Source organism: Mobula hypostoma, chromosome 7, assembly GCF_963921235.1.
Source record: "Mobula hypostoma chromosome 7, sMobHyp1.1, whole genome shotgun sequence".
Lineage (NCBI taxonomy): Eukaryota > Metazoa > Chordata > Chondrichthyes > Myliobatiformes > Myliobatidae > Mobula > Mobula hypostoma.
In genome coordinates this window covers 58,391,780-58,417,193 of record NC_086103.1, presented here as the reverse complement: position 1 = coordinate 58,417,193, position 25,414 = coordinate 58,391,780, and the positions used below count along the sequence as shown (strand labels likewise).

General features: G+C 38.4%; 1 long non-coding RNA gene across 1 annotated transcript in view; it reads right to left on the bottom strand.

The window, feature by feature from the left end:
• Nucleotides 1-4,193: 4,193 nt before the first annotated feature.
• Nucleotides 4,194-25,414, bottom strand: part of LOC134348924 (uncharacterized) — a 44,147-nt gene continuing 22,926 nt past the window's right edge. The window contains exons 2-3 of the long non-coding RNA XR_010018523.1: nucleotides 6,890-7,746; nucleotides 4,194-4,451 (exon numbers count right to left, since the gene is read on the bottom strand). This is a non-coding gene — a long non-coding RNA (uncharacterized LOC134348924). The remainder of the gene's footprint in view (nucleotides 4,452-6,889; nucleotides 7,747-25,414) is intronic.

Genomic DNA, 25,414 nt, shown 5'->3' with positions numbered 1-25,414 from the left:
GCATTCTTGGCAGATATCCTAATGTTGAAGCTCAGCAGTATTTAGAATTAACAATTCTAAAAATTGATCATGAATGTCAACCAAATTTATGCATTATTATATTAAAATTTGTGAAAGACTTACTTATAAAATAGATTTAGGGAAGTATGAGGATACAATGCAGAAAGAAACTTGCAATTATCTAGCTCCTTCCACATCACTTTTCAGAAGCTCTCAAAGTTCTTCACCTCCAACAAGGAGAGCAGTCACTGTTGCAATCGAGGTACATGCAGCCAATTACCCAGAGGAAAGTTGTGGGAAAAGCAGTGACCAATTGACTTTCTTTAATATAAGCACTGTTGTGCTCTATTATTTAGGACACTGGATCTCTTACCAATCTTCAAACAGTAACCATGGGAACTTCCACTTAGACCTAACAGAGCAAGAGGAGCTTTTGTCCTGACAGTTGGAGAAACAACTCTGTCTCCAGCGGTACAGCACTCCTTCAGCACTTGCTTTCCTTATTACTTTTGCTCCGATCTTCACAGATTCAAAAGTAAGTGCGTGACCAGCTGAACCAATCTCCACACTACACACCTCTTTCTGTGATTTGGGACTGATCAGTAAAGTTGGATCAATGTGATCTTGATCACAGTGGATTTAGACAGTAAAATTATTCATTGTTCCATTGTTTCTTTCTACTATTATATTTTCATAAGCCCATTGTTGCCGCATGTAATGTGGGCTACACTCCATTTAAGTGGGCTGTTTTTAATACCATTAATCAATATAAGCTTTCTTTTTGAAGATGCTCTTTTCAACGTGCTTGGAATACTACTCAGGATTCTTAATGAAACAGGGCATTCTAAGAGCTGGGCGGTTATTCTCTATAATTTTCCATGCACAAGCGAATTTCAGATTACAAACAGGAAATCCTGGTATGCATTGTGACCCAGCCCATAATGTTACTGATTTAATTGAAAGTGCTGGGAGATGCTGGTTTAAGTGTCACAGACACTTACTGCATTCTTGCCTACTGATCATTTCCAGCATTAGTTTTATGGAATGTTGAATTGAAAGACTAATTCATTTTTGCATTACAAGCTTCCAAGGAAAACCTTTACAAAGACATACCTGATCATAGGTATTTTTAAAAATAATTCCTTGTGATTTTATTGAAAAATATTGTCATCTCAGAAATCACTACCTTTGTCAGTTAAGTCGAAATTGAAAGCCAAAATAAGCTTTAATAATTATTTTAGCCTAAATTCAAAACTTATATCGGTTTGGTATTTCTTTCAAAAAAAGCTTTGATCAGGACTTTTCAGGAACCTTGGCTCATCTCCACTAGAAACCTTCAGCCTATTAGTCTAAAGTTTTCTTGGCTTGCCTCTCATCTTCCCATCTTCCATTTTTCATTAACTAAGTTCATCTAAAATTTTGGTGCTCCTGCTTCGACTGGTGCTCAGTGCTTCTGACTTTGCTGTCCTAAATTCGCTCTGGATCCATCATCATTGTGTAACTCTCCTCCTTGTTTGCAAATCCCACACCTCACTGTCTTGCCGTCACTATGCAAGTTACTATCAGCAGCCCTCAGGTAACTTTGCATTCTATTTCTGGCCTCTCGCCTATTCTCATTTCAAGTGTTCCATCTTTAGTGACTGTGCATTCAGCGCCTTGACCCTGAAGCTCTAAAATTCCTTTCTTAAGCCAAGCCATCTTTCTCACTGTTTAAGGTGGGCTTTGGAACCTGTACCCTGACCAAGTCTTCCGTCACCAATTGCTGGGTGTCAGTTTGTATATTCAACAATAGTCACACCGACATCTTAGAGACACTCCATTATAGTAACAACAGTATATAAATCCAGGTTGATGTTTCGCTGGTTTTGTTGTTTTCTATGTCTTGTGAATGATAAGTGGTTACTTCCTTGTCATTATTCCCCATTCTTGATTTGCATGTGCTTCTGCAACATATATTATGCAGTTAGAGCCTGGATTTCCTGTCTGATCACTGGCAGGTGGTAAGAGTGGGCTCCCTCAGTTCTGCCCCTCTGACCCTCAACACAGGAGCCCCCCCAAGGCTGTGTCCTAAGCCGCCTCTTTTACTCTCAGTACACCCATGACTGTGTCGCCACCCTGAGCTCCAATCTGCTAATTAAATTTGCAGGTGATACTACATTGATTGGCCTTATCTCAAATATAAATGAGGCAGCCTACAGAGAAGTCATCACCCTGACATGAGAAAACAGCCTCTCCCTCAATGTCGCAAAAACAAAGGAGCTGGTTCTGGACTACAGAAGGAACGAAGACAGGCTCATCCCTGTTGACATCAATGGATCTGGGGTTGAGAGGGTGAACAGCTTCAGGTTCCTCAGTATACACATCACCAAGGATCTCATGTGGTCTGTACATACCGGCTGTCTGGTGAAAAAAAGCACAGAAGCGCCTTTTTCCCCTCAGATGGCTGAAGAAGTTTGGCATGAGTCTCCAAATCCTAAGGACCTTCTACGGGGGCACAATTGAGAGCATCCTGACTTGATGCATCACTGCCTGGTATGGGAACTGTACTCCCCTCAATCACAGGACTCTGCAGAGAGTGGTGCGGATAGCCCAGTGCATCTGTAGTTCTGAACTTCCCATGATTCAGGACATTTACAGTGTCAAATGCGTAAAAAGAAGGATCATTGGGGACCCGAGTCACCCCAACCACAAACTGTTCCAGCTGCTACCATCCGGGAAACAGTACCACAGCATTAAATCCGGGACCAACAGGCTTCAAGACAGCTCCTTCCACCAGGTTTTCAGACTGATTAACTCACACTGACACAATTGTATTTCTAAGCTATATTGACTGTTCTGTTATATGTCTTCCTGTACATATTACTTATTGCAAATTACTATAATTGCATATTGCACATTCAGATGGAGACGTAATGTGAAGATTTTTACTCCTCATGTATGTGGCGGATATAAGAAAAAATAACGTCAATTCAATTCAAGTCAAATCAATTCAATACATTTTAAGTATAAAATATTGTGAGCCAATCAATGTCAGAGTTTTGGATCATTGATTCAGATATATGAGTTCTAAAGCTACCTGAGAAATTTAAGTTTGGGTAATTAACCATCTGGAAGTAAATCTAACATTGGCTTCATTAATTATGAAACTACACTACTGTGTAAAAGTCTTAGGCACATATACATATATAGCTAGGGTGCTGAAGACTTTTCTACAGTATTGAAGTAATTTTATTTATTGCACTATACTGCTGCCACAAAAAATACAAATTTCATGACATATGTGAGTGAAGATAAACCTGATTCTGACATGGGTCTCTATTGTGGACAGGGAGTGGAAAGGAGGCAGTGCAAGGGGAATCATGGTTGGGAAAAGGGGAAAGGAGAGTGGAGGGAGCAGGAAGTATCACAGAAAAATTCTGTAATGATCAATAAACCAGTTGTTTGGAATCAAGAGACCTTGCCTGGTGTTTCAGGACTGGGTACATCTGCATCCAAGCTGCCAACAACCCCCACCCACCCCACTCCTGGCACTGCTTCTCTGTCACCTGGCCCAAATTCCTCCAATAACATTCCATCCTCTCCATTCCCAACAGCCTTTGCTCCTAATAGATTTAGTCTCTGCTCCACGTAGACTAATACAGCACTTATGCACCTTATCTATATATATGCATGACAAGACTTCTTGCATAGTACTATATCCTAAAACCCCATTCAGTTCATTAATGTCCTTCTCGAATGGAAATCTTCAAGTCTTACCCATAGACTCCAGACCCGTCAATGTTTCAATTTAGGACAATTAGAGATTAATAATGGATGCTACCATCTTTAGTGACCTGCATGTCCTGTGAATGAATAAATAGCAGAATATAAATGATGTCAGTATGATATAAGGGCTGCGGTAGCAATTTGACAGAGATTAAATTGTTCATTCTAAATCTGCTATCACCTGAGCACTTTGAAATCACAAAATGTTACACCCAAAGTGTTCTTCAGCATGGAGGCTGGTAGTACTTTACCTCTTCAAATTCCATTAGTTGACTTGTGGTAAGGATGGGTTAGAATTTTAAAATTAATGGTCCATATTAAATAATTATTTTCCATTTGTCTGGAAATCAATAATCTGCTGACATAAATATATTGTGCATATGAATTTTTGAAAATAGAATCAGACACTAAGATTTTAGTGATTCATAATTTGTTTTAATTTATGTTTATTACATTAAGAATTCACATTGGGGGAATGTTCTCACAAATAGAATTTAAAGGATTCATTTTTTCCACAATAATCCAGGAGCTTTCATGAACGCAGTTTTGGTGGTCTCCTCATTGTATAGCTGCCAAGCCTTGCCCCCAAGAACAGTATTTCCAGGAATCCCCTTATCATTATTGAAGGGATTCCTGGGAAAACTGGACCCTGAGGAGAAGGTCAATGGAAGATCGGAAATGAACGCCTGTGGATAAAGAAAAACATTCCCAAGAGAAATATTATGTTATATTCCTTCTTTCATCACCAACAGAACAAAATATCTGGAAGTACTTTGTAGATTTATTTTGGAAGCACATAAACAAATCTTATTTAAGATAGATTTATACCTTAATGCTGATATAATATGCAAGCTGTGCTTTGGGGATTCTGTAAAATCTATTAATGATTTTAGGTTCATATTGAATTATTTATGATTGGGAACTCTAAGGCAAGAGATATATATTGCCCTCTTAAATGTTTTATGAGCTATACTGAATTCTACACTCTAATATGTGGAGAAAATTCTCTGGGACTTCTGTGGGCTTGACTGGATCAGAAAATCAGGCATAAGAATAAAGTTCTTACAGGGATTTTTAAGGAGAATGAATCAAACATATTGAATTGCATATCCATTTTGTCGCTCTTATTTCCTAAAGTTCCTTCCCTAGGATTCTTGTTCCATGAAATATACCTTCTTATCCTTAAATTAATAACCCAGTGCTGATCAGTAAGTCTATCAACACCTGAAAGAATATAATTGTTTTGTTTTCTTATAATTGCTTCCATCTAAGATATTACTCAAAGTGTCTTATTCAGCTGCTGTTAACTGCTTAATTCTCCCAACTATCCTACTTCTATTTCAGATTATCAATACCCATGGCTTTCACTTGAATATCATTCATCCAAGTTAATTTTCCTTTATAAAATCTGATCTGTAGTGGATATAAAATATAGATTTGAATTTGATTATTTCCAATTAAAAGTATGTTCAGCTACAAATTAAATGTGCCTGAGGACCAAAGTCACCAAATTGCCAGCTATCTAAAGTATCCGTTGTCTAGAATCCTGCTGGAACACAATTCCAGCATTTCTCCAGCTGACTAATGAAGGTTCACAGCAGCCTTGTCAACATGTCCAACTTTTAGCACTTGTTCTCCAATCCTTAAGTACAAACTGCCAGCCTGGTCCAATTTGAACTGAACCTGGGGAACTTACAATTGCTCTTGAAGCCAACTGATATGAACCCAAAGCTTACAGTAGGTCCCTCAGCACTCTCTTTGATGGCCTTAACTCTAACATAAAATCACAAAAGCAACAATTGAATAATTTTATTTGCATCTTTGTTTTGCACACTGGAAACTGAGTATAAATAGGAAATATTGTTATTACTATTGCTGTTGTTATTGCTTATCTAGTTGTATTTTACCAAATTCAAACATGTAACTACTTTGATGAGAAATTTGTAAATCAGAGCTATTCTTTCTTAAATTTGCTTTTTCTTTCAAACAAAACCTTGTCCAATTACATGCCCTGCTAGATAGAACTAAAGTCATGGTATAGTAGTAGCTACTCTTTCTATTAAGCTTCTGAAATTTGGTTCTGTGGAAGTTGACAGAAGCAAATTTCAGAATTAGAGTAGAACATGCAGTTGCTGTTTTATAAGAGCCTACACACTGGGGTGAATTCTAGACCATTGTGCATTACTGAAATATTTTATCTTACTTGAAACTCTACTGAAAGTACTTCTGTGAATTGTTAATTTAGAGTTAGTTTCACGGAAGGGGGGCAGGAAATGGATTGGGAGTTGCCCCCTCACAAAAGGAGGCTCACAAAAGTTTTGAGTATTTACTCATGAACTCTCCCTACTTAAAGTCTCTAACTAATACCCTTGATTGGATAAGAATCTTGCAATTATGTTTGAATTCTGAAATATTATACCAACAATTAAAGAGATGAAAAACATGCAATCTAATGTCAGTGCGGAAAGAATAACATTGAGGATTAATTGCTGCCAATTACTAATACCTTGTGACAGTAACAAATGGCACCCTTTTCAAGTTAAAAAAGACTGTTTTTAAGCATGAAATCACAATATGCCATAATATTATGTGTATTAATATACTTTTCACTAGACAACTGCACAATGTGATGTTGCCCTTGCATTTTTGTTCAACAACTTTGTTCTTGTAGTCTCAGCAGAAGCACAATTATGGACAGGAAAAGATCCGGAACCATGAGAAGATGACCTCCTGATAAGAAACATTTTGTACGTTCCCATGGGTTTGCACAAATGAAGTCTGGCTGTTGTTGAGATAATTTTTAATGAATTTGTGTGTAACAAGAAAAGCTGCACCTCCTCCCTCCTTAGTACAAAACTATCTAATTCACAGTGCTTTTAGAATCTGAAAATCTAAGCTGTCGTTAGACAATTTCTTTTGTATCTTCATATGTGCATTTTGTCTTTACTACTCAACTTTTACAGTAAGATTTTCTTTTAGTAAATAAAATTCACCTGATTACTTTGAAAAAGTTATGACTTTAAATATATATTTTATTATTCAACAATAAACATATTATAGTGTTTGCCTCAAAAGAAGGAAAACTCATCAATTATCTTTTTATAGATGCAATAAGCAAACTTACAGATGACATTCCCTCCAGGCTGTGTGTTGCTGTCCCGCTCTTCGTTCAAGGCCATTGCTGCAGTGTCCATCCTCCAGAGCTACAGTGCTTCATCTCAGACTCACAACTGACCAGAGATGCAGCACTGCACCTCTGGCTGATTCACATGTCAGGCCTCAAGTTTAATTGTTCATTCTGGAAGCCCACACTGTGGAGGCCTGTGCCCTTTGCTGTTGAGTGAGATAACTGTTGATGACTCTCAACTCTGACACCCTGAGCTGTAACAATGTTGTGCTAACCACTATGCTACCGTGGAGCCCAGGGAAAGCCCTTTAAATTTTCTTGTCATCTTTTCCTGGATAGTGAGGAACACGAATAATTATTTGGGTCCCACAAAAAATGCATTGCTTTTACTTGTGCCTTTCAGAGAAAATAAGCATAAATCATAAATCTTCCTTTCATTGGAAAATTTTCAGACTGTTTCTCCTTTCTGCTGATCTTTTTGGCCAAAACATTTTACACAATTAAGATTTCTTTTGTTTCTCCAGCACTTTGTGAATGATTGAATATTTGAAACAAAAATAGCATGTTAAATTTATAGTTCTCCTTCAATTCAAACAAGCAAATGGAGAAAACCCTGAGGCAATGAGTGTGATTCACTAGTGCAATCTGGCCGGTATTAAATTTTCAAAACTTTACTTCCTGCTCAAATGTAAAATAGCAAAAGCAACTTGTGGAAATAATGAAATTAGCATCTAGCCGGATATTTTGTCCCAGTGTTTCACATTTGATGACCTTTCGCCTTGTATTTGCGTTGGCTGTCCACTGAGAATGTCTTGTCTCCTTGTGCAATCGTGCACAATCGTGGGTGGTCACACCTTCATGAAACAAAAGGGAAAACACTTAAATTTCTACTCTAAATGAAATTAAGTGCATATTTAATTTGTTGGAAAATAATTGAATTTGCCATGTTAAGGGATTCAGCTTTTTCAACTGAATATTAGTATTATTTCAAAGTTAAATTATATCAATTAAAGCATTTAGGAGTGAATAAATGTCAGTATTAAAATTGATTTATGGTTAATATTGATAACATATAAAGATGCTAAAACAATGTATTATCCTGAAAATAATATGATGATTGCTAACGTCCATATTTCAGAGCAATTCAATATTCCTCAACTATCATAATGAATCAAGTAATCACAGTTACAAAAGTGACCATACGAGTTACAGCTATAGGTAATCCTTTTCAAGTATATATATTGCTCCTTTCATGTCCTTTTTTAAATTCATAGTTCTGCTTATTTAGTGTTGTGCTGCAGCTTTTCCCCTTCCATTCCCACACTTCTGCGTCATGATCTTTTTTTGTCTTGCAGGAGCAAAGCACCATTTTTCCCATGTGAGATTTAGCATTTCTCCCAGGAGTTAGCTATTTTGTTGACCAGATGGTTTAAGCTAAGTTGTCAACCCTTAAGAAGTATTTTTCCCAAGTTCTTAGCTAAATAGAAAGAATACGATTCTCATGACATAGAAATACAAAGTTGGAATGTGATTAAGTCACAGCTTTGTCATTTAATGAGATCTTGGCTACATTTTTCCACCAATTCCATTTTCCCACCCTATGCCTTTCCCCAATTCTTTTGAAGTAAAAATCAATCCTAATCTTGAATGTACTCAAATATTTTGAGGTAAAGCATTTTGAAGATGCACTGTAGGATATATGGGTATAAGTTCACCTGTAGGCAGAGTTAACTAACTGATGCTGCTGTTAGTTGGAAGCATATACTATAAAGTGTGTTCTGTTGTAAGCTGTTAGTTGAGTGAAAACTGCATTGTCAAGGAACCAATGAACACTACACATATTATCCTTTGACTAAAGACACTTTTTTCTTTCTCCAATGTCAAAATATTCTTTCTTTGAAGCAAGTGTTTTGTACCAGAGATTTATCACATGAAACTGAGAAGAAATTCTGGATGTAAGGTCAGTTCCAGTGGACAGGTTGGAAGAGATCTATAGTGAGATCCAACAGCCAGGAAGGAAGTTTTGCAATGCGCTATGGAGAGTGAAGGGCACGACGAGGCACAGAAGAAGTCATGGTCTTCTATTGCAAATAAGGAAGAACTCAACTGTGATGACTACTAATACCACTGGACAGACTTTCGAAGTCGAGAGAGTGTAACTACACCAGTGCAATGGTTTTTCCACTTTAAAGCCCTCCTGCACAGGTTTACTGTCTTTGTCAGATATGACAAGTAACCATCAGCAGGATTGGCAGTGTTCTAGATTGTTCTGTATTTCAGATAAATACAAAATTTGTTACTCAGTTAAATTACAGTTTTTCCTTGTTATATATTTTTAACTATTTCTGTAAAATGTTGGCTAATTGGGCAACAGCTTAACTGGGCCAAAATGTTCTGGTACAAATGTGTCCCAATTAACCAAAATCCACTGTATTGAGATAGACGGGGACTGGTTTGAGATAGTCGACATGGCTTTGCGTATGTTAAGTCATGTCTAACCAATCTTACAGAGTTTTTGAGAAAGTCACCAGGAAAGTTGATGGAGGCAAGGCAATATGTATGGTCTATAGCAAGGCCTTTGACAAGGCCCCATACGGGAGGTTGGTGAAGGAGGTTAATTCGCTTGGCATTCAAAATGAGGTAGTAAATTGGATTCATGGAAGAATCCAGAGAGTGGTAGTAGATGGTTGCCTCTCTGACTGGAGGCCTGTGACTAGTTCTGTGCCACAGGGATCGGTGCTGGGCTTGTTGTTGGTCATCTATATCAATGACCTGGATGATAATGTGGTAAACTGGATCAACAAATTTGCGGACAGCAAGATTGGGGGCGTTGTGGACAGTGAGGGAGACTATCAAAACTTGCAGCGGGATCTAGACCAACTGGAAAAATAGGCTGAAAAATGGCAGATGAAATTAAATGCACATAAGTGTTAGGTGCTGCACTTTAGACCAACCAGGGTAGGTCTTACATGGTGAGCATTAGGGCATTGAGGAGTGTGGTAGAACAGAGGGAACATGGGAATACAGATCCATAATTCCATGAAAGTAGCATCACGGGTGGATAGGGTCGTGAAGAAAGCTTTTGGTACGTTGGCCTTCATAAACTTATGTATTGAACACAGGAGTTAGGATGTTATGTTGAAATTGTATAAGATGTTAGCAAGGCCTTATTTAGGGTATTGCGTGCAATTTTGTTCACCTACCTACTGGAAAGATGTAAAAAAGATTGAAAGAGTGCAGAGAAAATTTACAAGAATTTTGCTGGGAATCGAAGACCTGAGTTACAGGGAAGGGTTGAATAGGTTAGGACTTTATTTCCTAGAAGGTAGAAGATCAAAAGAATATTTGAGAGAGGTATACAACATTTTGAGAGGTATAGATAAGGTAAATGCAAGCAGACTTTTTCCGCTGAGGTTGGGTGAGACTGGAGCTAGAGGTCATGGATTAAGGGTGAAAGGTGAAATATTTAAGGGGAACATGAGGGAGACATTCTTCACGTGATGAGCTGCCAGCACAAATGGTGGATGGGGGTTCGATTTTAAAATTGAAAAGAAGATTGGATAGGTACATTAATGGGAGGGTATGGAGGGGCTATGGTTTAGGTGTTGGTCGATGCTTCTAGTTAGATTTATGATTCAGCATGAACTAGATGGGCTAAAGAGTCCGTTTCTGTGCTGTAGAGTTCTATGACTCTGTGACTCTAAAACTTTATATTCCCCAACTCTTTCTGCAATGCATTGACGACTGCCTTTGTTCTGCTTCATGCAACCATGTTGAGCTCATAAATTTCATTAAATTTGCCTCCAACTTCCATCCTGCCCTTAAATTCATTTGGTGCATTTTTGACACCTTCTTCCCCTTTCTCAGTCTCTCTGTCTCCATTTCTGGTGACAAACTGTGTACCCCTTATATTTTATAAACCTACCAACTCCCACACAGCTATCTTGTCATTACCTTTTCCCACCTTATTTCCTGAAAATAGACATTCCCTTTTCTCAATGTCTTCAACTCTGCCACATCTGTTCCCAGGGTATCAGAGATGTCTTCCTTCATCAGAAACAGGGATTCCCTTGCTCCACTATTGCTGTTGCCCTCTCCGGCATCTCCTCCATTTCCCAAACATCCACCCTCACCCCATCTTCCCACCATCTTAACAGGAATAGTGTTCCTTTTGTCCTCACCTACCTCTTCAAGTGCCACTGCATTCAGCAGATTATTCTGAGAAACTACTGCCATCTTCCAACAGTCCCTACCACCAAACACATCTTTACTAACCACTCTTCACTTTCCTCAGGGATTGCTCCCTCCATGATTCACTTGTCCATTCATCCCTCCTCACTAATTGCCCTCTTGACATATATCCCTGTAAGCAACAGAAATGCCCACCTGCCCATTTACCTCCATTCAGGGCCCAAAACAGTCCTTTCAGTTCAGGCAACACTTCACCTTTGAAACCGTTGGGGTCATTTACAGTATCCGGTGCTCCCAATGCTGCCTCCTCTACATTGGTAAGATCCAACATTGATTGGGGGACTGCTTTGTTGGGCACCTTCACTTTATCTGCAAAAAGCAGGATTTCCTGGTGGCCAACCATTTTAATTTCAATCCCCATTCCCATTTTGACATGTCGATCCATGGCCTTCTCTACCGCCATGATGAAGCCACTCTCAGGTTGGAGGAGAGGGTAGCCTCCAAGCTGATGGCATGAACATTGATTTCTCCAACTTCAAATAATTTTTCTCCCTCAACCTTCCCTCTTTTTCAGTTCTCCACTTTGGCACCTTCTTACCTCTTCTCTTCACTTATCTTCTCCTCACCTGCCTATCACCTCCCTCTGGTGCCCCTTCTCCATCCTCTTCTCCCATGGCTCACTCTCCTCTCCTATCAGATTTCTTCTTTTCAAGCTACTTACCTTTTTCACCTATCACCTTTGAGCTTCTTACTTCACCCCTCCACCACCCACCAGGCTTCACCCATCAGCTTGATTTACTACCACCCCCCAACTTTATTATTCTGGCTTCTTCCCCCTTCCTTTCTAGTACTGATGAAGGGTCTCAGTGTGAAACATCAGCTGTTCATTCATTTCCATTGATGCTACCTGACCTACTGAGCTCCAGCATTTAATGTTTGTATCTCTTCTTTTGAATCCACTTGCATCGCCAATCAATTACATTCTTGTTTCAAGGATATCGAATACTCTTTGATTCTACACTGCTTTTCCTAATCCCTAATCTGCATCTCTTCTTGTTTGGAAATATTGACATTTAAAGCAATGTTTATCCTTCCTTCTGAGAGGATGTAAACCATTATACAAAATGCCTAATGCGGTTCCTGTCTTTTAGCTCAGTGTTGTACTGCATGCAAACATACTTAGGAAACTGTTGACCCAGAACCAACTCCTTTGGGTGGTGTCTCTGTGAGGTTTTGCACGTTTTCCCTCTACCTGTATAGGTTTTCTTCAGTTTCCTCCTGCACCCTTAAAGACACGCTGGCAGGCCAACTAGCTGCTAGAATTTGCCCCTGGCATGGGTGGGTGGCAGAGAAATCAAAGTGGTGTTGTGACCATGTGAAGAAAAATGTCCTGTGATAATAGGCGGGTGAATGGGACTAGTAGGAGTGTCCTCAGACTTGGCGTGCTGCCAATGGGCACAAGTGCAGCCCTTTGAATCATAAGGGAATATGGGAATTAATTGCAGGATATCCCAGTAGGTTGGAGTGTTTCAGGCAGCAGTTCTTAATGAGACTCATTGCTGGAAATATTGAAGAGTGTCAGGGCTGATGTGGCAGTAAGTAATCTGCCTCTCCAACTTTGGCTGGATATCGGAAATAGACAGTCATCAAAAACAAGCCAGAAGACTCAGATGCCAAATGATAAGCAATCTGGTCCCATTGGCTCCATAAATGCTTAAATCCAGCATTTTGTGTTCGGTGCTCTGGCCCCAGTATTTCTATTATCTTCAATGGTGCAGGTAAGGCACTCCCAAGCCAACCTGCTTTCTTCTATTGTCATCTGTTTTCAAGATCAAGACCCAGCATAACTTTCAGTTGTGTTTTCAAAATCCAGTGTTGCAGTCACAATGTCAAATGTGGGTTCCACATCAATTGACATTATGATTACATGCCTGGAGCCATTTTTATGTTAGAATGTCATTGTGATTCAAGCTGGCCTTCATTGTACTAGAACATGTTCGTCATATTTCTTGTTCAGTTTGACGCTTCACTTATGTGATTAAAGGTCACTTTTGTTGCCCTTCAACGTGTCGGTCATATTTCTTGATCTGTTTGACACTTCACCTCAATTGCATATTCCAAATAAAGGCTAAGCTTTTTAATTTCTTGCTGACAAATCATGCCCTTCTAATAGAAAGGAGTCAATGGGGAACAGATGGTTTTTGGCGACTAACGGCATTGCATATTTATTAAGGGTTATTCTTCAATCTCAAGCCATAAGACCAGCTTACAAGATGACCTTTTAATAGCATGACCTAATTGTTGCAATCTTATCTAAAAACCCTAAATCCATTTCTCCTAAATATTATAAGCTACATAGTTGTTTTGAAATTGTAACCTGGACCATGGTCAATAACTTCAATCCTTTTCTTTCTTATTGTATCCATCTCTGGTTATTCGATGTAGCTAACTTGAAAACCAGCAGTAGTCACTCTGGTCGATCCTTTTTATCTACAGTTTACAGTGTATAGTTTCCTTCTTCGGCTAGCATGAGATATTTCTCTTCTGATATTAAAATATGTTGCAAAGTCTTATTGTTCGAGTAAGTCACCTAAATTTTCCAGTGCTTTTGTATTCACACAAACCCAGATGTTAAATATTTGCTCTTCTAAAAAGGCTTGCAAGTAAAATAGACAGACTGGACTTGATACATATTGTACTTATATAATTACTGCCAGAGTGTTTTAACAGATCAGGCCATTTGTCTTACCTAGACGTGTTAAATAAATTACTGTTCTTTACACATATTTTTACTTGGCCACTAAGTACTCGTGCTCATTATATAAATACATGATGACTGACAGTCATTTTAACTATAAACTGTGTTTCATGAAACCGGCACATTGGAATCTCAACTGTAATCAAAGTTTTCCTGTATTTACATTCAGTATCTGAAATAACAAAATAATGTAGCTGAGTAATTCATCACATCAGTGACTTTAAACATAAGAAGGCCCATCTATTGCCATTCTGCCACTTCGATGTTATCTTTAATAACTACTTTGAATCATTCGATAAAAATGAGTGTACCTTACATGCAAAGAGTTACAAACTTTACAACTGGGTTTAAATCCTTGAACTCTCTATTCAACACTGTAAGAATCTCTTTTTCTGGACTGCATCATTACAAGATCAGTTTCCATCACTTTCTCAGGAACAGTAGAGGATTAGTAATGGAATGCTAGCCTTGCCAGTGACTCCAGGCTCCTAAGTATATACAGTATACGCATAAAGAGATCCTTGGTTCCATCCATGTAAAAAGAGCACTATTCAATTATTTTATGAACATCAAAAAAAATTACTGCTTCTCCTTTTTCCACACCTGCTGATTTGGCTGGCTAAGTATTTGCACCATTTTCAGGTTTTATTCCTGTTTCTTCCCCCTCTCCTGTACCACTGCACAGAATTGATGAACAATAGCCAAGGATGATGAGACACTGTTTATTTTATTGTAAAAAATCTGGAGAGGATGCAGGGGTGGGCTCTCAGTTGAACAAATATTGGCGAGTTAACTTTCCTGATTTATAGACCATTGTGTGCATGATTGTTCCTAATACTAATAAATATACAAAAAAGTTCTATTAATACATTCAAATCTAAAAAAGACTGTAGTACTGGAAATCTGAAATGTGGAGAAGATGCTGGAAATACTCAGCACGTGAGGCAACATCTGTGAAAGAAAAATAAGCATCATGCTTGGGTTAAAGACCCTTCTTCAGGATTGGGAAGTAGAGGTAAAAAGCAGTTCTGCATTGTCTTACTGCTTATTTCTCGGCAGCTATCAGTGAAAGAAATCACTGCTTTCTGAACACAAGCACACGCAACTGATGCTATTTTAAAACTGTTCCAGGCATGCTGTAGTGTCTAACAGCCACACAAGTGCACACATCTGAATGTAGTTAGAAACTGTTCAGAAGCAGTCTCCTGCCCCAATTAAGCGGCATAGAGTCCCAAATAAATGAAGGGAATCCCAGCTATTTCCTTAATTAGTTTTTGTTCTTTAAGAGTTGTCCCAAATAAATGGCTGTCCTGATTAACGAATGGCTCAAATAACCAGAATCCACTGTAAGTGAAAGTGTAATGAATTTAAGACAAATAGGTCTGTGATTTGGCCTTCTTAGCTTATCCTTTTAATGCATAGATCTTGACACATGGCAGGGATGATTTTCATGAGGTGGGTGCTAAAGAAAGGGACTCAGGCAAGAATTTACAACCATGTATCCCCTATGTACTGTATGTGTGAATGTACTATGACCATGCAGCAAAACTTGGCCTCCTATCATCCTGGGTCTCCTTACAACGAGACCAAGACCTCAGTCCCTTAAAATTGATGGTAGCTTTTGTGCAGCAGCCACCACTATGTAGAGAATTGAAACACATCGTAAGATTTTCTCTCTTCGGAACTTGAGTCAAAGCAAGTCATTCTCACTCTCAGGGGAGAAGAAAAGGAGAGGAAAATAATATTATTAACCTTCCAGGGAAATTTTCTTCTGAGTTTCAAATAAACTGAAAATCATACAGGTTATTTCAAAGCATTTGATGTGAAATAACAAAATAATAGGCTATTAATTTGATATTGGTCTGATTAGGGAAGTTGCACAGTGTTTTATAGGCATCAGTACTTCAGTGGTTATGCAGAAAAAAGCTGGAGTTATGCTACATTTTTAAGAGAATTGTGCAGGTGTTCCTACTGGGACATGAGGCTCAAGCCAGGAAAGACTATGAATGATTGTCAAAATTATATAGATGCTGTTAGTACAATGTGTCAAGGAAATAAAGCTAAGATATTGTGATGGCTTTGGTCATACAAGTTTGATGAGGCACTCTGCTTTTATTGCATATGTATACCTGAGATTTTACATGTCATAGCAAATAAAGGCATGTAGATTGAAGAAGAAGCCTTCCTAATACATTTCGTATCTTTTCATGTGAATGCAACAGCCTAGTATGAATCCAAAAAAATAACTCACAAAATATATGCAGCAAACTGATGACAACCATCTCATTTGTGAGCTAAGCTCGAGGGTAAAAGAATGGTAACCTTTTCTCCCAAAGTCATAAAGAAAAGGAGAAAAATTAGAGAGCAGTAGAGTATTACAACAGATCCTTTATTTATATTATGAAAATTGAGTAAGATGTGTATCAGGCGCATTGAAAAAAAAATTTTCCTAACACATACTTCTTGAATTGTAAAATTGACTGTTATGAGAAAAAGCACATCAATTTCTTTTGAACTTTTAAAAGACAGAGAGGAAGGTAATTTATCTGGAACATTTGTTGAGATTTATGGGACTAAGCATTTGTAAACCATCTGCAGTGAGAAAGAGCAGCAGCTGTCAGTGAAGGCCAACCCCTTTTTCATATATAAACCCAGACATAGTAAATTTCAATACCATGAAAGGAAATGCTTTACTTTCGAACTGCTCAAGAGTTCATGTTATTCTTTATTCCAGTCTCCAATTCCAGACATCTTTCCTACTTTCCCACAGTTAATTTGTGCATTCTGTCTGTAATAAGTGGGCTGGGATGTGTCATATCTTTGTTGTGTTGAGAACAGTACGCAGATAAAGCAAAGAGCATCTAGTCAAGAGTGCTCGCATTTTTGGTTATTTAGCCCCAGGGTCTCCTTAACTTTCTTTTCGAACCAGTTTTGGTGCTTTCTGGTGGAGAAGCCAAGAGCCTCTTCGAAGGTCTTAATTATGGTGAACTTCAAGGTAATTCAAATGCTTCGAGTCTCCATTTGGTTGCTACCCATGTGAAGCTCATCTGAAGGATCATTGAAACCTTCACCATTAGAGTTTAGGAGTTATGCAGCACAGAATAAGGCTCTTTGGCTCACTATATCCAAGTTAACCATCAAATACTCATCTGTTTTAATCCATTTTCTTGCAGTTTATCCAATGTATTCTATGTCCCAGTAATTGAAGTGCTTTGATACTTAAATTTTGCAAGTACCTGCCTTTAACCCCCCAGGTAGTAATTTCCATTTGCTGTCCTCTGGGTAAATGAAGTTCCTCCTCAGATGCCCGCAAATATTTTTCCCCTTACCATAAACCTATGCTCCCCAATTTTAGACATCTCTGCCATGATTAAAGGTGACGAACGGAGTACTAATTTTCACATGAGAAAATGCAGCTATTTCAGCACCAAATCGGAGAGAATCCAGTACTTGTGACATAGAGATCCTTCCAATCTCTTACCAGGCAGAATGGAATATCCTCCAAGAAGCAACTCTATAGGCACCTGAAGGCAGATGAAATCCCATGACCTGAATTACAGGTGCTGGATGGAGACAGCACAAGAGATCCATCAACTTGCTGATAACCATAACGTGTATGGAATCTTTAGTGGTGTTAATACCATCAGTCAAAGCCTCAAGAGTGCCAAGAAAAAAGATAAACTTATCAAAAACAAGATGGCAGTTCATGCATTCTGGAACGAACACTTCAAAGAATTCCTCATCTGAGATGAAATCCCTTGACTTCTTTCCACAGAGAAAAAGTTGGTCTCACCATCAACCTGACTGAGAAAATTTTAAAATAACCATCGACTAGCAATAAGGACTTGGCAACAGAATCCTATCAATGAAAAGGAACTTCAGTCATAAATTTCTCACATCTAGGAAGAGGAAGACATGCCTGGGGACTTGAATTATAACCACGTTCAAAAGAGGAGACAGATCAGATTATGGAAATTACAGAGTCATTTCAATGCTGTCTGCCACAGGATAAATCATTACCATGGTCCAGCTCAATTACACTTGTCCAATTAGTGAACACCTACTCATTGAATCTCAGTAGGGATTCAGTTCATCTGGAGGCCCAATGGAAATGAGGTTTATCACATTTTAACTCCAAGAGAAATGCAGGCAGCAGTACCACACAACCTCTTTTTTTAATTGCAAGTCTTTGGATTTATTTGCCCATAAAAAATCATTTCCATCTATCACCAGATTCACAATAGTATGCAAGCCCTGACTTTAACCACCAGAAGGCAAATAACTTTCTCAATCTTTTCAGGACAAGTGGGAAACTAGTCAACCAATGTCAGCTCCATTCCAGAAGTAAGATCACCCCAATTTCAATCATCAAGCTTCAAAATGTAGAAAGACCACATTTGCCTCAGCAGCCTTCTCCTGAACACAGAACTCCATGCCATCCTTGATTTTAAAGGTCTGCCTCAGAAGAATCTGGATAAAGGCCACAAACAATTGGAAGAAATATGAATTTTATTCACTAAGACAAAGGAGAACTTACACCACTCACACATCCCCCACTCCCCCTTACATCAGCAGCACAGCAGTGAAACTGCAAGCGCCTTCAAACTTCTGGGAGTGCACTTCACACACAACCTCTTATGGTCCCAGAAGACGTCCTACACAGTCAGGAAAGCTCAATAGCTCCTTTACTTTCTGAGAAGGCTGAAGAGAGCTGGGTCTTGCACATCCATACTCATGTCATTCTACAGATGTGTAGTAGAGAGCATCCTAACAAGTGCATCACTGCTTCATGCAGAAACTGTCCTGTGGCAGACAAGAAGGTTCTATAGTGAGTAGTCAAAATTGCCCAAGGCATCACTGGTACCAGCCTACCCGCTATCAAGGATATATAAACAGAGGTGCCAGAATCACTTCTTTTTCAAAGTTTCAAAGTACATTTATGATGGAAGTATGTATTCATCACACAATCAATCAATGTATATAAGCTTTCTTATGCACAGTACTGTGCAAAAGTCTTGGGCACATATATATGTAGATAGTGTGCCTAAAACTTTTGCAGAGTGCTCAATTTGTCAATCTCGAGAGGAGAGCGAGTTTGTAAATCTGGCAGGAGCAAAGGTTGTTTGTAAAGGTGAGGCGGAGCACTATGGTAGAGGTGTGGGACAGTTGGCAGAGATGGAATGCCATGTGTGGGTGGTGTCATGGGTGCAGACAAAACCAGCTCTGAGACACCAAGCAAGGTTATTTGATTCCGAACAATTGGTTTATTGATCATTACAGAATGTCTCTCTGGTGATTTGAGCTCCTTTCCCTCTCCCTTCCCTTTTCCCCAACCACGATTCTCCTCTCCGTGCCCCCTTCCCACTCTCAGTCCACAATAGAGATGCATATCAGAATCAGGTTTATCATCATTCGCATATGTCAAGAAATTTATCTTTTTCTATGGAAGCAGTACAGTGCAATATATAAAATTATTACTGTACTGTGCATAAGTCTTAGGCACCTTAGCTATATATCCACTCCTAAGACATATGCACAGCACTGTTTTATATTTATTGTGTGTTTTATTATTATTACCGTGTGGGTTGTGTGCGGTTTATGCCGTGTCCAGGGAGGGGTAGCACCTCTGATGATGGGCCTGTCCTGCTTCGCCCAGGGGCAGCTCATCTGCCTGCAAGGTCCAACGGCCAAGAAGGTGGTACCGCAATGCCGCAAGGAGAGAGCAGTGCAAGACAAGGTACAGAAGGTATCACGACTATCCACTGCAGCTCAGGAAGTCACCAGTCATGATGATTTTTAGACCAGTAGACCTAGATTTTTGAGGTGGAGAGAGTGGAACTGCACTATAAAACTCCTTCTGGGCAGGTTACATCATCACCAGAAAGGACGGACAATCAACACATTATTATTATGTTATCTTTTGTGGCTTTTTTTTGTGCTGCATCAGATGCAGAATAACAATTATTTTGTTCTCTTTACACCTACGTACAGGAAATGGCATTAAACAACCTTGAGTCTTGAATTTTCAATTTAAATATATTTTTTCAGTTGGATAACTTTTGTTCCCTGGGAAAGATTTCATCAGTTATTACAAGACAGCCAAAGAACAGCATATTTTGATTATTCGTTGCAAAAGTAAAGAAGATCATCGTTGTTACGAGCTGCTACAGGATTACCCTATGGACAGACATGAGTGAAAATCTTTGCTTTATATGCCATTCAAACAGATCATTTCAAATATAATTATACCGTGGTAGAATTAAAAATAAAAAGCAATAGAAGACTGAAGAATATAATATTACAATTGCAGAGAAAGTGCATTGTAGTTAGATAAATAAGGCGAAAGGGCCATAACAAGTTAGACTGATAGTTCAAGAATTTGTCTTTATCATACAATTTGTCCATTCAAGAGTTTTTTTAACAATAGATGGAAGCTGTCCTTGAATCTGATGATATGCTTTAGTATCTTCTGTCTGGTGGAAATGGACAGAAGGAAGAATGGCTGGAGTAGGAGGGGGCTTTGATCATGTTGGCTACTTACCTGAGACAAAGTTAATGGAAGGGAGTCTGGTTTTTGTGACAGACTGGGGCTGCATTCACAACTCTCTGCGATCCCTTGCACTGGCAGTCTTCGGCTGAGCAGTTGCCATAACCAGCTGTGGTGCATCCTGATAGGAAGTTTTCTATGGTGCATCTGTTGAAACTGGTAGCTGTCATAGGAGATATGTCGAAATTCCTTAGCCTTCTGAAGATCACAACTAGTGTGATAGTGTGCTTTCTAGACCATAGCATCTATGGGGTTGGACCAGGGAAGGTATTGGTTATATTTACATCTAACCAATAGAACTTGAAAGTCTCTGTCATCTCTACATTTCAGATATCTACAAAGTATCTAGAAATAATTTTCTTAATAATCATGACACTGGGAGTTGATCACAGGATGTTTATATACAAGGGAATACTTTGTTTAAAAATTATCTTTTAGGTTTTCAGATGCTGTATGATTTTTATGCCAGTCCCAGTTTGTCAGGAAGGATGTTTGGAGATACATTTTCGCTTCTGATAAACTATCTATAATATGTCATTATGTGCCAATTATTGTGAAGTTTCCTAATTAAATGCAATCATCTCTGATAATTAGGATTCCTGTTTCCTAGAGGAAACTGTTAAAGATCTTTTGCAGAATCATTGCAAATGGGTTGTACACACCCAACAGGGCTACAATATGTAAACTGTGTGCAGGAACCATGTCTTGATGAACATGTCATTTGCTGTTGTTATTGTAACACTATTTTTTAATGTTGGATTAATAGATTTTTCCAACTTTTATCTATGGTTTGAATTCCAAAGGAGAAAGGAGAAATGTTGAGATAATGAATGATCAAAGTTCATTTTTGTTGTAAATAATATAAAAGTTTATTTTACTCTCTAGAGATGAAATATCTGAAAATTCTCTGCCTCTTTGTGTTGAAATGTCTGTAGAGCACTTAATTGTGTGGATGAAAACCGAGTCTTTGCCATTTGCTTTCTTCTTCATTAACTCAACATCTTTCAAGCTTTCAGGATCCCTGCACTATCTTCAGTATTTACATAAAGGGAAATTCTGAAGGCATTAAAACAGAACATTCTGGACATCTTCAGGCAGCAAATGAGGAGAAAGAAGCAGAGTTAAGGTTTCAGATCACTGTTTCTCCCTTTTCCTCCTCTCCCCTCCTCCCTCCTTCCACCCTCTCTCTCTAATATATATATACACACACACACACACACACATGCTGCTAAATCTATTTCCTGCACCTTTTGTTTTTAATTTCAGATTTTCAGAATTTGTTGCACTTTTGCCTATTGTAGGAACAGTTTTCTAAGTGGACAACTAGTATCACATTTTTAGTAATTGTTTGAATGTCACTCAGCTGTTTCTGAAGAACTCCGAATGGTGTAATTATCATCCTGTCTAGCTTTTGCCACAATTCCTGCTCTGCTGAAAATATATGTATTCTGCTGAGACAATATCACATCTTCATGAAAGAAGTTTGTTCGTTTATTGCTAGGCTTTTGAGAGGGAAAAAAAGATATTGCCTCAGATGATGTCAAACTTAGAATAGATGGTTGAAACCCCACTTTGGATATCTCTGAGTGAAAGGTAACGCGCAGATACTAATCACACTTTGTGCAGTACTTGCAATCAGACAGAGAAATGTCTAAATCAGTAATCTTAATCCCATTTCCGAGTATATGTCCAACATCAGGCATCTTAGCAAGCAGAGACTGTATTACTAGGTCTAAATTGGCATCCTAAGTGGAGATTTATTTCTAATATGTGTAGGAATCCAAATGCATCTCAAATATGAGCCTGGCTATTTTATCCTATATTTAGTCAATATCAAGAAAATTACTTAAAACTGACGGTAGCAATTGATATCCACAATAACCACTGTACAGAGCAGATGGCTCAAAACTTTTGAGTAAAAATAGTTTTGAACTTGCCTTAATAATATTTATAAATGATAGGTAGAAAACAAGTTGTTAGAATTTGTAAAAAAATGTAATCACCGCATGTGTTTTGCGGCTCTACTGTATATGATCCCCGTAGATCTGTAAAAATCACAGTTTTCGAGCACTTGATCTTACATAGTTCTATATGCTTTAACCACTGCTCTGTACAGTGGTTAGCATTCTGTATTCCAAGATTGGGGAGTTTTTTTTTCTCTTGATAGATTCAATAAGTAATAACTTCTTTCTTTTAAATTGTAGTTCATATATGAGTCCATGGGACTCCAGCTTCCTTTGGTACATACCAGAATTATTAACAGTTTAACCAATCATCCACTGAATCTTGAAACTTTGTGTAGCTTGCAGAATATGTTTTCTATTATGCAACATCTGTAAAGTATTTTAGTCTGAAACTAATACCAACGCAGAACATTACAAAGTCAAATTTTAAGCCAAATAGTTTGTGTTCAAAGCCTTCAACTTTTTTCAATAAATGTGTTACTTATTGTGTTCATTTAATAGTTTCCCAATCAAAGTTAATCATCCAACTTGAAATCTACACATGGAATTTACTGTGAAATTAATTTTATTAAACTGCAATTATATGTTCTACATGCAATTCAGATACAGCAAAATCAAAATGCACTCAATCTTGATCCTAGATAAACAAATTCCTTTTCATTTACAAATTCTTTCCAAGCCTTAGTTTCTCTTCCTTAAATAGTAATTATATTGGCAGTCTTGTCTTTTAATATACATGTCTGCTTCTAAGTAATACTTTGCCGAACAAGGCTGAGCCGCTTATGTTTATATATCCTTAATTGGTAAAAGAACACATTTAATTCTCTTTTATGTTCATTAGAAAAGATGAAAAGCATTTTATAGTCTTAGTTTATTAAGTATGCAGTGTATGCTATGTTGCAACAGAAATGGACAAGTTGTACAAAAATGCAATAAAAATGAACCTGGTTCTGATATCGAAGCAGATTATTTAATGATCTCATACAAAGCTTAATGTTAACTAAAAATACCATAACATTTTCCATTCTCTGTAAGAAACCAGTACCATATACGGTAAAAGCCTGATTCTAGCACCCATGATTCAGAGTGCCTTAATCATGTTATTGGAAAGTTACCAAAGGATCTAGGAATTTGTGGTTTTTACAAGGATAAATTATATTACCACAACTTGCAAAACATACAACATGTTAAACTTACAGAACTCAGTCTGATTTTGAAAAGTTTTTTTGATGCAATCAGACAATACCTTTCCTCTGAATATTTTTTTCCCATTTAAACTCTGTTTTCTTTGAAATTGTTGGACTGCATGCAGAGCAGTTTTGAATGAATTCAAACAGTTTGCTTAGAAAATATTTAGAGGAGATAGGAGATTAGTGTGCAAACTTAAAGCACACGGTATTGGGGGTAAGGTATTAGTGTGGGTGGAGAATTGGTTAGCAGACAGGAAGCAAAGAGTGGGAATAAACGGGACCTTTTCAGAATGGCAGGCGGTGACTAGTGGGGTACCGCAAGGCTCAGTGCTGGGACCCCAGTTGTTTACAATATATATTAATGACTTGGATGAGGGAATTAAATGCAGCATCTCCAAGTTTGCGGATGACACGAAGCTGGGTGGCAGTGTTAGCAGTGAGGAGGATGCTAAGAGGATGCAGGGTGACTTGGATAGGTTGGGTGAGTGGGCAAACTCATGGCAGATGCAATTTAATGTGGATAAATGTGAAGTTATCCACTTTGGTGGCAAAAATAGGAAAACAGATTATTATCTGAATGGTGGCCGATTAGGAAAAGGGGAGGTGCAACGAGACCTGGGTGTCATTATACACCAGTCATTGAAAGTGGGCATGCAGGTACAGCAGGCGGTGAAAAAGGCGAACGGTATGCTGGCATTTATAGCGAGAGGATTCGAGTACAGGAGCAGGGAGGTACTACTGCAGTTGTACAAGGCCTTGGTGAGACCACACCTGGAGTATTGTGTGCAGTTTTGGTCCCCTAATCTGAGGAAAGACATCTTTGCCATAGAGGGAGTACAAAGAAGGTTCACCAGATTGATTCCTGGGATGGCAGGTCTTTCATATGAAGAAAGACTGGATGAACTGGGCTTGTACTCGTTGGAATTTAGAAGATTGAGGGGGGATCTGATTGAAACGTATAAGATCCTAAAGGGATTGGACAGGCTAGATGCAGGAAGATTGTTCCCGATGTTGGGGAGGTCTAGAACGAGGGGTCACAGTTTGAGGATAGAGGGGAAGCCTTTTAGGACCGAGGTTAGGAAAAACTTCTTCACACAGAGAGTGGTGAATCTGTGGAATTCTCTGCCACAGCAAACTGTTGAGGCCAGTTCATTAGCTATGTTTAAAAGGAAGTTAGATATGGCCCTTGTGGCTACAGGGGTCAGGGGGTATGGAGGGAAGGCTGGGTTCTGAGTTGGATGATCAGCCATGATCATAATAAATGGCGGTGCAGGCTCGAGGGGCCGAATGGCCTACTCCTGCACCTATTTTCTATGTTTCTATGTTTCTATTTAGTCCTTGGAACTGACAAAAGAACAAAAAAATCATAGATTTCTTTGTCCATTCCAGGGCTTCAGTATTTTCCATGGATCTTTTTCAAAGACAAATGAAATGTTTGTTTTTGATGACTTGCATGGTAGCATGATACCATTGATATTTTTTTCTGTAGGGTTAACTGGAAATGTAATTTTCTCAAGGAACAGAAGATAAAGCAAGGCAGATATTAATAGTGTGTAATTGTGAAAATAGTTGAAAGCCAATTATACTTGAACACTAAAAATCAGGAGAGATGTAAAACACGCTGCTGATTTGCTGTAATTCATTTTACTCTATCTCAGCAGTCATATTCTACCAAGTATGTCATACACATGGTAACAATTCTTTAGTGCCTGTTACACATTTAATTGATGTTGAACTGATGTAAATGTAGAAAAACCTGTTAATGATTCCACAGCACAAGGAAAATTAACAAGTCTGAGAAGTTTAGTTTACCATCAGCCAAAGATACATTGGTAGGTGCAATTTCTTTGAGGAAGAATAACTCAAATTGAA